The following is an 11,502-nucleotide window of genomic DNA, read 5'->3' on the forward strand; positions in this document are numbered from 1 at the left end:
TTACACACCATATATGCATCACTTCCACACTCATTTGAGGGTCAGTCTTGTATCACGTTTACATGGGTGCATTTACATGGCCACCAATTCTCTGATTTTAATACAATTAAGACAATAATCTGGTTACCATACAGTGTACTATACAGAGATTGTTTTTTGATGTAAATACACATTTGACGGACCTGTTTGACCGTTATGCTGGTGTCTTGCATCATTTGGATGGCTGCACACTGTGTTTTTTAACACCATGTCAAATTGAAAGATCTTCGAGTTTCACACACAGCACAGCTGATCACTGTCAGGCCCAAAAGCAATGGACTAGTTAGAAGAGGTTGGAGGTGGGGCAACAACTTTTTGTTTTATCAACCATTATATCATGGGGGAGGAGGCACTCATTGTGGATGTATACAGAAATTCTGAGTTTTATAATGTATTTTCAAGTGCTTATCATAACATATTGTTTTCCTATTTCTAATGATCCTGTTTTTGTCGTTATTTCATTTACAATATCACAACACTTTGACCTAGCGCTTTTTTCAAACCCATACTTAAATGCAGCATCTCTGCGTTTGGTGTAAATGAGCCCTTAATTAAATTAAAGTCATAGTCACAGTAAACACAAATCGAAGTAAGACATGTGAAGTATTCCTATTTTATTCATGTTATTGGTGTGCAGTACAAACCGGTAAACACCTTATTGAGTTATAATCATCATGTAGGACCTTGAGCTGCATTTTTAACAGCCATACACAGACGGCTGTTTGACACTATTCTCTGCACAAAGTCAGTCAACAGACACACACACACACACACACATCTCCAAGGGCACAAGTAGACGCACAGTAAACTCCTGGGAGATCATTACACCACAGATCATTACATCACTGTTATACAAATGCTGTCTGGGAAATGCAGAGGTTTTCTTTCCATTTGGCGTATCAATTAAACATCACATGATAAATTCCATTAAAACAACCCTCTTCCACCAGTCTTTACTTCATACTCTCATCCAGTTGCTCAGAGTTTGTCATGGGGGCATGAATGAAATGGTGCTAAATAAAAGTGAAATTGCTGCAGTTGAACTAGGACAATTTGAAATACCTGAAAATACATAAAAATCCAGAGGAAACATTGGATAACATGGAGATGTAATGACGTTAATCGATTTATGTAGTATTACATGTAAAACGGGAACACGAAAGGAAAATTCTGAAAGCAAAACACCTTAATCATATTATTATAATCATATTATTATAATCAAATAATTCAATTACTGATGTAAACATAAATCAGCAAAGGTTTCCTTCTTCCTTTTCTTGTCCCATTGTGTTTTGCCTGCTACAACCTTCACTTGTTTATTGGATTACTCTCTTGGATTACCTGTGAGCTATTTGCTCCTGTTTTGACCCCTGCCTGTTTAAACATCCTTTGATATAAAACTCATTTGAAACCTCAATTTTGTTAATAATAATAATAATAATTATTATTATTATTATTTTTATTTATGTAGCGCTTTTCTGGACACTCAAAGCACTTTACACATTTTTGGGGTGAATCTCCTCATCCACCAGCAGTATGCAGCATCTACCTGGATGATGCGATGCCAGCCATATTGCGCCAGACCGCACACCATACACCAGCTGATTGGTGGAGAGGAGACAAAGTGATGAAGCCAATTATGGGGATGGTTAGAATGGTGGGTAAATTTGACCAGGATGCCAGGGTTAAACCCCAACTCTTTTTGGAAGGACATCCTAGGATTTTTAACGACCACAGAGAGTCGGGACCTCGGTTTAACGTCTCATCTGAAAGACAGCACTCACTGAGCAGTATAGAGTCCCCTTCCCTATACTGGGGCATTAGGACCCACACAGACCTTGGGGTGAGTGCCCCCTGATGGCTAACACCACTAACACCACTTCCGGCAGCAAACTAGCTTTCCCATGTGGTCTCCCATCCAGGTACTGACCGCCGCAGCCATGCTTAGCTTCAGTGGGTGACCATGTGAGAGTTGCAGAGAGCTAGCTGCTGGCTGTTGTCCCCAATCCATAATAGTTTCCATTTCCTATTTGCATTAACCCTAAAACCAACTCAAGCAACCATTTTTTTAAATAATTATTTTATATTTGGTGCATTAAGGCAGGGTGGTGCCGTGCATAGTACAATACTTAATAAACAGTGTTTTTATCAATTTTCACAGATCTGGTGTTCTGACAATACTTATTTATAAATTCATAAATTCAAAGGAAGAATTTAAGTGTCAGATAAAAGGGAAAATAGGCTTCAGCATGTGCAGCATCAAAGTCTCTGCCCAAATGTCTGAAGCATCTAAGCCTGAACGTGGGTTTGCAAAATTTTTTATTTACATCAGCACTTACAACGTCTGGCTTCAACAGTCAAATCAATAAACAATCACAAGAAACTGCGCACTGGCTGATCTGGCCCAATCCCTGCTGAATACAGTGGTTCTCAGAAGACAAAGAAAACAGCATCATTTATAAACAAACAGTACTTTTTTAGGTTACAGAGAGTTTTGTTTAATAATCTTAATTGTTTTAAAGCAGTTTCTGTCCCAGTACAGAGAGACTGTCCCAGTACAGAGAACCCCCCCCCCCCATCCCCCAAAAGACTTGATGTTACTGCAGTTTGTTCAAATAATTTAAATCAACAATATTTGGCCTTTTAAACCTTATTATTTTGTACAGTAAATAAAGTAAATGGTTGAAGAAAATAAGAAAAGACCAGGGGCCTCATGTACAAAGACTTGCGTTGAATTCATACTAAAACATTGTGTACGGACAAAGCTGTAAATGTGTGTATGTAGTAAAAAATTCAGATGTATGAAACACTGCGTACGTGGAATCCTACGCATATTCTTTTTGTACATCTGAATTAACGTGAAACTGAAACACGTGCACGAGCGCAAAACCCGTCCTTGCCTTCTCCCCCATATAAATATAGTGATGACTCTACTTTGGCAAAACCAAACAAAAAAGCAATGGCAAAAGCAAGCAAAAAGAGAAACTTCACACAATGTGAATTGGAGGTGCTCCTATCGGAGGTAGACCGGAGAAAAACTGTGTTATTTGCAAGTTTGTCCTCCGGATTTAATAACAAAAGAAAAAAAATAGAGTGGGAGAGTTTAGCTGACGCGGTTAACACAGAGGGGTCTGAACATCACACTGTGAGTGAATTAAAAAAGAAATGGTAACATGTAAAGGTGCAGGTTAAGAGGAGAACAGCGGCGCACCGTAAAAGTGTGGACTAAAGTGGCGGGGAAATGGGGATGCTGAACTAGATTTAGATTAGATTAGATTAAATTAGATTCAACTTTATTGTCATTACACATGTACAAGTACAATGCAAACTAACACCCTTTGAGGAGAGAGTTGCCTCAATTGTGGGTGACACTTTACTGTCTGGAGTAGTATCCGTGTCTGTGGGAGACACAGATGTAGTAGAGGAACACTTTGTTTGGGCAGCACCACTTCGCTCTTTTTAAGGCAGCGCCACCGGCATTTCAGCTGCCCAATCGCCTGCTCTACAACTGACCGAGTGCGAGACTGAGCATCAGTGTATCTGCGCTCTTGATCAGTTTGTGGGTTGTTGAGGGGGGTTAACAGCCACGTCTTTAATGGATAACCACATTCTCCTGATATGCAGTTAAATAATTACGCTCAATAAAATAAAAAAAGTAGCTGGAATAATATCTTTAAATACATCACTCACCAAGAAGCCACCCATCGCGCACCCTGCCACCTTGGAGTCTCAACCATGCTGTTTGTGAGGATGAATTAACCATAGGTTGACCAAGGCCATCTTGCCACAATATTTGTTAAGCACATTTGAGTAACACATATTATTTGCATATTTATTTAATAGAAATGTTTCCGATTCATGTATGCAAACTCGTCTTCAGATGGTGCCTTTATAGCAATGTGCGTGCAGTCGATTGCTCCGACTACATTGGGAAAACCGGTGATCAATGCAAATTGTGCTTTAATTTTTGGCTGGTCAACTGTATGGTATGGAAACCATATATACCTGCTAGACACGCGGATGATCCCGTCCCATATAGCTGGCATTGCACGGCTCTGAGAAACTTTGTAGTGGGCAATTTAACATAATTGCCTCTAGGAGTCGCCAATGGAAAAAACAAACACACCGCAAGAAATACACCTACGCCAGACATGAAGACATGTAAATCCAAACGTGAGCGTGAAATCTGACGTATGCAAAGTGTTTGTGCATACGCTGCGTTGAAACATGAGGCCCCAGGCCTGTAGTATAACAATCACACATCTGCTATTATGGGATGTAGATGAGAGAGTAGATGGAGGAAAACAAATTTCGAGCTGTTTTGTAAGGTATGAAGTGCAGCGTTTCTAGTTACAGGTAGATTCTGAAAGCTGTTGGGTCTGCATATTTGAGCAGATTATGTTTTTGTAGTGCAGTGCATGGTAAATTGACAAGGAACCTTTGACAGAACCAGATTCCTTTGTAGCATGTAGCAGCAATGACATTCTCAATTCCTTAAGCTTCAGGGTTATAATTCTGTTTAGTTTCAGTGTGTTCTGGTTCAGTTTTCTGTGCCAATCTCTCTGACTGAGCTTCTTGTTAATTCCATGGGTTATTGATTAGTGGTTTCCGCAAGTTTCTGTTTGGTTAATTACCACTTTGAGTATATTTTAGACTCCTCAGTTTACGTGTTTACATGTAGTTTCCTGAGTGCTGTGTTTGGTGTCTTGTTTTTACATTTATGTTGCTCATTTTTTCTCTTTAACTACAAAATGTTAAATTGGGAATAATGACATAATCAAATATATGAAGATACACTTTCAATAGCCACATTATCTCATGAATATCTTTTATTATACCATAGAACAAGCTTCAATCAGTTTGATAGAGGACGAGATGTGCTGTCTGAATGTAACAATGTAAAAACCAGTAAAAAAGGTATCGGTATAAAAGCCTAACACATTCACATGAAGAAAAGCTTGAGTTTCAAAACATATCCTAATTTAGATTTAGGTTACAGCACACCTTTTTGCCTCTAGTTTTCTCCAATTTGCAGTCTGGATGAATGAAAGTTCTACAGCGCAGGGATGTGTTTCTAAAAACCATCATTAGCCAACTAAGGTCACAAGTTGCAATTTTACAAACATAGTTTGTTAATTTGCCATTTCCCAAATCCATCGTTTCGACAAACATTCGCAAACTGCTTCGCAAACTTATCCCCCCATGCCCTATTCATTTAGAACATTCTAATATTTAAACTTGGAACGATTTTTTAAAAAAAGCATTAAAGTCATCTCTCTAAGGTGTGATTTGCTTTCAAAGTATTTTTACAGTCCAGTTTAAGCGATCTTCATATTGACAATTGCGTTGCCTTCGTAGTGCACTTTAAAAATCTTGATGTAATTTTGAACACAGTCATGGCTCATGACGAAAGCTATAGGTGACCTATTATTTAAAAGTGGAATTTACGTTACGTCTCCAAAGCTTGTGAATACAAAAATATATAGCATACGTTTATGCTTTTAATTTATAGTACGTTATTTATTTAAGTGTCTGTACTGTGACATGGGCCTGTTAGTTAGAACATTACTGCAGTGGTTTGCATGTGTCAAATTGTAAAAGTAGACTTAAAAAAAAATGATAAATAAAAAAAATTTCTACTTATTAATAATAATAATCATCAACATCATCATCATTAATATTATTAAAGTAGGATATTTTCATTTACTAATAAATTATAAATATTAAATTTCATTTCTTAATAAATAGCCTCATTATTTATTTATTTTTATTTTTTTTATATTTCTCAAATGATGTTTAACAGAGCAAGAAAATTTTCACAGTATGTCTGATAATATTTTTTCTTTTGGAGAAAGTCTTATTTGTTTTATTTTGGCTATAATAAAAGCAGTTTAAATTTTTTTAAAAAACATTTTACAGCTATATACCTTTAAGCTATATGTTTTTTGATAGTCTACAACAAACCATTGTTATACAACAACTTGCCTAATTACCCTAACCTGCCTAGTGAACCTAATTAACCTAGTTAAGCCTTTAAATGTCACGTTAAGCTGTATAGAAGTGTCTGGAAAAATATCTAGTAAAATATCATTTATTGTCATCATGGCAAAGATAAAATAAAACAGTTTTTAGAAATGAGTTATTAAAACTATTATGTTTAGAAATGTGTTGAAGAAATCGTCTGTCCATTTAACAGAAATTGGGGGGAAAAAAACAGGGGCGCTAATAATTCTGACTTCAACTGTATAATTCAATTAATATGGAAAACGAGTGCATGATTTTACCAAAACTAATATTGTATTTTTTTTAAATGCGTGTGTGTGTAAAACAATATAATGTGCACTAAGAAAGTATGGGGTTCTTCTCAAAAAAAGTTGTTACTCCACCATTTAGAGCATTATTATGGGCGTTTTACATTATAACATAACGTGGTTCAAATGATGGATCTGCGACAGAGAAACTATGGGTTTTGGGAAACACTCGTCACTACATCGTTCTTTTCCCACATGATGCATCGTACTATGATAGTTCAGCCGCGAGTTATATCGTTGTTTGGGAAACACACCCCAGATTGTGAGATTGTGAGAAATAACAGAAAACTACACTCAAAAAATGCCATTTGCTGTTTGATTAATCTGCTTGTTTAAATTGAGCTGAAACAACACAATTCTTGTGTTTTTTTAATGTTCAATCCACTTAAATTTGTTAAAACGAATAAGCTAACTTAATTTCTTCATGTTGGCTGCACGATGGCGCAGTGGGTAGTACGTTTGCCTCACAGCAATAAGGTTGCTGGTTCGAGCCCCGACTGGGTCAGCTGGTGTTTCTGTGCGGAATAAACACAATTTATTTACAGTGTACAGAGACATTGAAACATTTTTTTACAGCTTCAGTAGCTAAAGAATGCCTTCCTTGCATGTTTGAGACAGCTTTGCAGCCTATAAATCTAAACTGAAATAAAAGAAAGTATTGTATGAATGAAAAGTAAGACTGCAGCGATCCACAATGAGACCCATTTCTAAAAAAAGCAAAAAGATGGAACAGTGGAAAACCTTACCAGGAGTGGCTGCCTGTACAAAATTACCCCAACAGTGCAGCGACAACTCATCCAACAGGTCGCAAAAGACCACACAACAACATCCAAAGAACTGCAGGCCTCATTTGCCTCGGTTAAGGTGAGTGTTCATGACTCCACCATAAGAAAGAGACTAAGCAAAAGTGATTTGCTTGGTCAGGTCTACTGTTGAACAAAAATTTCTGGCATGTTGATTAACAAAATGCTATAATGATTTGACATGTTATTTCCTTCAATTAGCACGCTGCTTGCTAACATGAATTACATCGATAGCACATTTCTAGCATAGCGTAGGTAATGATTAACACATTTTAACATGTCTAACATGCTTGATATTCATGTTTTAACACTATAGTATCATGTATTACTAGATTAAATTATTGGTGCGGACATTTTGATAAACTGGGGATATTGGTGGGGATACGTCCCCTCCGTCCATGCCAATTCTACATCCTTGATCTGACATGACGCATGAGAAGCAGACATGCCCATGAGAACGTTGGACTAGCTCATTTGCATTTAAAGGCACAGGCTACAAAAACAGCTTTCTTCTCACCCCAAAATAGACATGTTCTGCATTGTATAATAAATAATTTGATGGGAATTTTGAGCTGAACTTCACACATTCTATAGGCTTTAAAGATCTTAAATCTTATAAATGGAGACAAATAGGAGCCCTTTAAAAGATTAAAAACTGCCAAATCAAGTTTTTTAGTACTACTGTATAACGGGCAGTGATCTCTCAGTAGCTTTATTTCCATCCCCAAAAAAAATAAAAAAACAGTTACGGTGTTTTAGAATGACCAAAATAATATTTCAGATGTTTTACAATGTGCTCAGCCAGCTGCTTTGTCCATTCACACACATTTTTATCATCACACGATCTCTTAAAACAACATCAAAAGTGTTTCCATTGCAGTTTATGCACATCTTTTCCTATCGAATAAAAAGTTTATCCTACTCAGTTATGGCCATATGTTTTTATGTGCATTTTCAAAGTTTATGCGCATCTTGGCGTTTTCATCAACTGTTTTTTATGCACATATGCAAAACGCGCATAAAATAAATGGATGAAAACGTAGCTAGTGGTCTTTTGGAGAGCTTTAAAAATTACAAATGTACATTTAATAAATGAAACACATCACGTTTTTTACAAGGGCATATTTTAAGCAATATTTAGTAAAATGACAATGCAGATAAACATTCCACCTGATGATGTGCAGACCACTTGTATTTTTAACGATGGTGCATTGACTCTATATATATTTTTTGTTTGAACTGCAAGCAATCCAGTCCAAGTGAGTGAAAAATAACTTGAACAGCAAGCAGCAAATCCCAGAATCAGCAAAAAAATGTGTCTTTTGAAGCATCAGTCCAGTCGTTCACCCTCCTGCTGGTTGATTATAAGCAAGCAGAGTATTCATTTAGGGCGAGGGCTGCTAGAGGAAGCAATTTCCTGTTAAACTAGATCCACTCCATCAGTAAGCACTATTCTTAGCCAGTCGGGCTTCCTGCAGCTTCTGCATTTCCTGCTCACGTTGACCACCACACAGTATTTTTGCTCTAACTTCTGTATTGTCAGCACTACTCAATGCAGTTCAATCACAAGTGGGAATTAAACAAAATGAGAAAGACAAAAACAAAAACGTAAACAATGAAGGAAAGAAGGTCCTTGCATAGTGAAAGCTTACAGAATTTATCGGGCTGGTTATGAAAGGGTATATTTAACAAAACTTTGTGAACTATAGGAGGATCAGGGCACAAAAGATTAAAAAAATGTTTGCTATATTTTGTGCAAATTTTTTAAATATCATTACAGCAAAATGTAATAAAGACTGCAGAGGCCCGATGCAAAGCCGGTTTGGGTTTTCACCCCTGTAAGTTTATGTTTAGTTTGAGTAAACTGTGGGTTTTTCGGGCTCAAGAAGGTGGATTGGTGATCAGGTTTTGCCACCATGGTAACACACAACAATAAATCTGTGAGAAAAGTGACATAATGTATATATAATAAATACTAAACTTACTTTCAGTAAGAGTGTCTTTTCAAGAGTTCACACTTAGCTGATGATTGATTATAAAGTTTGTTTGGCCCAGGAGAAAGCCCTGAGCTCATAAGATACTCGAGCCTGGGCTCCTTCCCGTTTGCAAGGCGAGAGGGGAGTTTGAGTTCAGGTAGATCTCGAGAACTCCCCTGCTGTAGTTGCTAATGAACAGATAGTGATTGCTATTAAGAGATAACTACTTACTAGGAGCATGTCTATGGTGGCGATTTGGATTAGTCAATTAACTTAAGTTGAATGTTTTTGGACGGTGGGAGGAAACCTGAGAACCCGGGGGGAACCACGTGAGCACGGGGTGAACGTGTAAACACAGAAACGTTGGCTGGCTTGTTAAGGACTAGAACCAGTGACATTTTGCTGTGAGGCAACAGTGCTAACCACTGGGCCACCGTGCCACCTAGCTAGGAAAGAAAGAGGAGTAGGGGTGGAAGCGGGGATTCTTCAAAACGAAGATGGCTGTTATATGGAACTTAGGGTATTCATACTGGCTTAGGAATCGAGTGGGGTCTGGCTGCAGACTCGGTGCACTGCAATCTGAGCTGCATCCAATGCTTTTTTATGGGCTCACCTAACCCCACCCCTCACAGCGACATCACTTGCTCCATTTGAGTGTCTGACATTGCATCGCTGATTGATGCAATCTCAGCTTGCATCATAAAGGCTGCATCCAGATACTATTGGAGGAATCGTCTGATTGGTGAATCATAAATTGGATAATGCGTGACCGGTCACAAGCAATCATAAGCATGTGATCCTCTCGAAATTAGTTTATAAATAAACGTAACTTTTTACTCCAATTAAAGACTTTTAAACTAAAATTGACTCCTTCGACATTTCCAAGTTGAGCCATTTGTTGCTAATCATTTATTCATATGAATTATTTAAACTAAGATTATATTATATATTCAAATAGTTTCAGATTTTCAATTAAAAATATTAGTAATAGTTAAAAAAAGGACATCAATTTGCTTAAATAAATTTGATCAAAAAATTTTATTTGTGAACATTCATTTATTTTCTTTCGGCTTAGTCCCTTTATTCGGCGGTTCATTCCGCTGTGGCGACCCCGGATTAATAAAGGGACTAAGCCGCCAAGAAAATTAATGAATGAATGAGTCCCTTTATTCCTCAGAGGTCGCCACAGCAGAATGAACTGCCAACTTATCCATCATATGTTTTACGCAGCACATGCCCTTCCAGCTGCAACCCAGCTATGGAAAATGCTACATTTTTTTAGTAGTTTTTCTTAAAATTCTGTAAAATTTATCTTTTTTTTGTCATAAAATGTAAAATTGGAGTTTTTAAGGATAAAGATTGAAACTTTCACTTCTGTTTAAAATGATATATGACACTTGATGCTGACTGCTAAAATAAGTTAGAGAAAACTAAAAATGCAAGCATCTTGGGCATCTACATTGTCTGTAAATAGAATGTACCAGTTTTTCACTGAAAAACACCTAGAATTACATTGAAATAAAATGCTATAATTTGCTTAGGGAATGTTGGATGACAAAATTTATTTTGGAAGTATAAAACATCATAGCATTTATTTCTGAAGAAAAAAAAAAACTAACTTCATGAGGTTTTGTCTGTGATAATAAAAAAATAATGTTTTTCTTAAAATTCTGAAACATTTTCTGTCTGTTTATGTTTTTAGACCAAAAATTATTTTAGATTTGATTTTTAAATAATAAAGATTGAAGCTTCAGGTTTTCCTGTTTAAAATGATATATGACACTTGAGGTTGACTGCTAAAATAATAATAAAACTGCTTTGAAAATATAATAAAATAGGCCCATTAGATGCCCGCAAAATACCTCTAGGTCTTTAAGGGTTAACACTTAATAGGAAAATACAATTTTATGGCTTGTTTTCACTATGGGATTAAAAAAACACACAACTGTTTTGTATAGTTAAGACTTTTCTGTATTCTCTGGGAAAATCAGAACTTCAAAATTTGCATACAATTCAATTATTTGATCAATAATTGAAATGCAAAACAGAAACATTAATAAAAATATATTCATTCATTTTTCTTCGGCTTAGTCTCTATTTCAGAGGTCACCACAGAGAAATGAACCGCCAACTATTCCAGCAATGTTTTACGCAGCGGATGCCCTTCCAGCCACAACCCAGCACTGGGAAACATCCTTACACTCCCACATCCACACACACTCATACACTACAGCCAATTTAGCTTACCCAATTCACCTATAGCGCATGTCTTTGGATTGTGGGGGAAACTGGAGCACCTGGAGGAAGCCCAAAACAACATGGGGAGAACATGCAAACTCCACACAGAAATGCCAGCTAAACCAGCCTGGACTC

Source organism: Danio aesculapii, chromosome 10 (assembly GCF_903798145.1).
Source record: "Danio aesculapii chromosome 10, fDanAes4.1, whole genome shotgun sequence".
Lineage (NCBI taxonomy): Eukaryota > Metazoa > Chordata > Actinopteri > Cypriniformes > Danionidae > Danio > Danio aesculapii.